This window comes from Pinus tabuliformis, chromosome 4_1, assembly GCF_031772625.1.
Source record: "Pinus tabuliformis cultivar Carrire ecotype Pingquan chromosome 4_1, CPIR1, whole genome shotgun sequence".
Lineage (NCBI taxonomy): Eukaryota > Viridiplantae > Streptophyta > Pinopsida > Pinales > Pinaceae > Pinus > Pinus tabuliformis.
The window spans coordinates 515550529-515554357 of record NC_142303.1 but is presented as its reverse complement, the minus strand read 5'-3'; the positions used below and the strand labels follow the sequence as shown (position 1 = coordinate 515554357).

Here is a 3829-nt window from a genome sequence, read left to right as displayed (position 1 = left end):
ATGACCTCAACGTACCCATGAATCCAAGAAATCGGTCTAGAGAAAAATTGTCTCTACCTCAACGACATGTCAATCAACTTGTCTCCACGCTCAATTTCGAATCCTCTGATCGTTTTGGAAAATTCATGAAATGCCACTCGTTTTAATTTCTTCAATTGCCACGTTACCTGCGGCAAATTGGGCCACGCTTGAATTGTTTCGATTCACTCACTCAACTGCCAACTTACCGGTAGCAAGAGCGACCGGCAATGTTTAAAATTTATTAGATTTCAAAATGACTGAATTTCAATTGAAACACTTTGAACTCCAGTAAATCGCAACCGTCAAATATCCAATAAGACGAAGAATATTCAGTAGACATCCAATCCCACCCCTATATTAAATTTGAAAAAAAAAATCAACAGATCCCCTTCCACCAGGAATGGAAATATATACGCCTATCAGCTAACAAGAGCTCTACAGATCTTACCTCAAAGCTATATAGATCTTATATATTTTATAAACCTACGGGCGAATTACCTTGACTTGGATGCTATGAAGAACTTTGTCTTTAGTGGAGGATTTAGGCGAATGGAGAACGTCCAGACCCTTCTCTTCCAGTACCTCATACAGCCTTGAGGTAAGAAATGTAAATCGCTTGTGAGCCAAGATTCGGATCGAAAACTGATCCGAACCACCTGCCTCGTCTATTCTCAGTGCTGTTAAAGTGGACGGTTGCCAATCAGTTGAATCAATTGATTCCACGTATCGGCTCCCCTCTGCCATTTTATTGCTATCTGAGGCCGAACTACCCTTGCTTGATGGGTTTAAAAGATTATCTCACAGACCGGGCACCTGGAACAACCATTTTTCAGTGAGAGAGAAAAAACATATACCCATAAACTGAAATTCATGGACAGATTATCTGAAATTCAAATTCAAATACAGTTAGCCTTTTCTTAAGAAAAAGCCCCGTTACCTCAATGGGCTAAGGTATGCAAACAGCAAAGCCTGTCTGCACTTCTAAGAAAACAATTTCTGAAACTTCCTCTTACATTTCCTACGCTTCCTATATATAAATCTTTCGTAGGTCTATATGTCTACGGTGTAGTAGACAACTTCTATAGTCTAATGTACGAGTAAACTGCCTTGGGTTACGTACCGCACAAGATTCTCGTTACTTAGGGCAATGACATCAGTTTTGTGCGATGATACATTGCTCATTGACCTGTTTCAAACTCGGCCGAACATGATCAGAATATCGGCATGTCAATGCTATTTTTGTTCGTTAATCAGCCAAGTGGTCTTCTGGTTTAATTCTGATCGATTCTGATCTTCCCAGAAGAGGAATGTAGCTTGTGACCAGACAGAAACCGAACGGGATTCCATGGAATGATTTGAGGAGACTTTACAGGACATCGATCATACCCCACGCACTGACAAAAGAAAAAGAGATGTGGCACCCCATTGACCGTAATGATGGCGCGATGCCTTTCTATGCTGTTTGCACATGCAGATGATTAAATTCAATATCATGAGGCAGATATGGCTAGATTGAAAAGTAAAAGGCAGAATGAGCTGACAATATATATAATCATATATATATATATTTGTTTGTTAAGTTGTTTGTGTTTTAGAGACTATGATTACAGGTTAAGTTTTTTTTAGGCATTTAAGTTGTTAAATTATCAAGAAATTATGAAAGTCAGGGTCACATCACTTTTTGATGACACCAACTCTTTATTTTTGCCCATAAAATTTTTTATTAGCTACCTTAGATTATAAAATAACTTAATATTACACCCATCACCATCTATTCTACTCCACCTTACCCATCACCATCTATTCTACCTAGATAAACAGCCTAAAAAAACTATTAATAAATGTTCTAATTTTTAATCAATGACTATTTTATGCTTCTAAGGTTTTATATGAAGATCTAAAAGCCAAACTCCTCCAAAATTTTAATGCCCGATTCCTGCAAAAGATTTCATCGATCATAGAAATGTCGAGTTCTCCATCAATGACACCTTTGCTCACCATCTTGATGTTGTGTTGTGGCACAACTGTATAAAAGTGGAGACACTCGTGCATAAAAATAGTGAATTCTCAATAAATAGAATCTTTACCACATTATTGTCATAAGAGTAATGGCATTATCACATAAAAGTTGTTGATGTACACCTGAGTTTTTTAATATTATGCAATGGTTTTTCTGAGGTTTACTCTACTACCAGACTGGTACAATGGGGCCAGAATCTTTTCATTCAAGTCTTTCTTCTGAATATGGACGCTAAGAGCTTCGTCAACGATTGATTTGCTGCATTGGTATCAAAATCTAAGATCCATACGTGTCAGAGCAACGGATAACCTACTTCAAAACCAATAAATCCAAATTAGTAATGGAAATCGTAAAGATGAGTATGTAATAAAGTGATTACTTTTGAAATTAAGAACTTTCATAATTAAGCTTTAAAATTTAGGGTTTAGAATTTAACAGAAATAAGATTTCAGGAACTTAATCTGACCAGATTTAGAATTTAAGTTTCAATATAAATAAATATGATTAATTTAAAAAAAAATAAAAATTTAATTAACAAGTGCAGAAGTTGTAAATTTAGATGGGAGATTAAGATGCTAAATACTATCTAGATTATGATATGGAATAATTATTTTAAAAGATATTTAAAAATACACTATATATCATAATTATTTTAAAAGATATTTAAAAATACACCATTAGGTAATTTTTTTATAATTCAAATTATATTTTATATTAGGTTCAAAATTTTGCACTATAAAATTATTTTTAAATCTAATTATATAATGTCAAACTAAATTAAAATTAGAAATTCATTAAAAAACAAAAAAATCATCATTATCTTGACATATTCTTAAATGTGTCATGAATTTCTTTTAATATATACTTATCTTGATATCTTTTATAATTAAGACATATTTTTACATTCATATTATATTCTTTTATTTCACATTAATGATCTTCACATTATAACATAGTTTTTATATATTTTTTTCTATTGAGATTTATTTAAAATGAAAAGACAATTCTTAAATTTTAATAATAATTATATTAAAAAAATGCATTATAATATTTTTTTACATGTATAAAAAAAACTTTACTATATAATTAACTTTACTTAATTATAAAATATTAAAATGGTATAATCACAACTAAAGAGGGATCAAATCTTTCCTAAGTTTTATATTCCACATAAGATTTGCACCTGCATAGGTTTCATCTCTCTCAACACTTTTAAATCTAGAGTTAAGATGAATCGAGGTTTGTGTCATGTATCACGCTGCGATTTTTTTTTTTTTAATTTATCTATACATATTCTACTAATTATCAACACATAAATGGGTTTTGTTGTAAACGCTACATGGTTGACAGGTCTGAAATCCTATCCTTGTATGTACGTTCCCATGATGGTTCAATTAAATCTGGCATAAACCATGTCCTATAGGCGTACCACCACCCAACTGGGTGGGTAGGACTGCAAGTGTTCTCACACAATTCTTTATGACTCGAATCTACCAACGAATGCCACGTTTCCCACCCGATGATTTGTGTAATCCTCCAGGGGTATGAAAATTAACGATGCTATGGTTCTTGTGTTAGTTGGTACGCATTGTTTTTGGTTGAAATTAATTGAGCAGCCTCTCATTTGTCCCACCCTGGGTACGTGGTATGGGCAAACTCCAGTTTCCGCCTTGGGATCCGTCATGCATCGACAGCTGCGAAGTAGGGGATGCAATCCAATGGCTGCCTGGATGCTTGCTACATTACACTACCTTGGCGCTGAGCTGTTGCCACATTCTTTCCGCGGAA

General features: G+C 33.9%; 1 long non-coding RNA gene across 1 annotated transcript; it reads right to left on the bottom strand.

Moving 5' to 3' along the window:
- Positions 1–349: 349 nt before the first annotated feature.
- LOC149176834 (uncharacterized) lies at positions 350–1028 on the bottom strand. The gene is made up of 2 exons (XR_016258673.1): positions 959–1028; positions 350–834 (listed from the first exon to the last, which is right to left on the bottom strand). It is a non-coding gene; the product is annotated as an uncharacterized LOC149176834 (long non-coding RNA).
- Positions 1029–3829: the final 2801 nt, after the last annotated feature.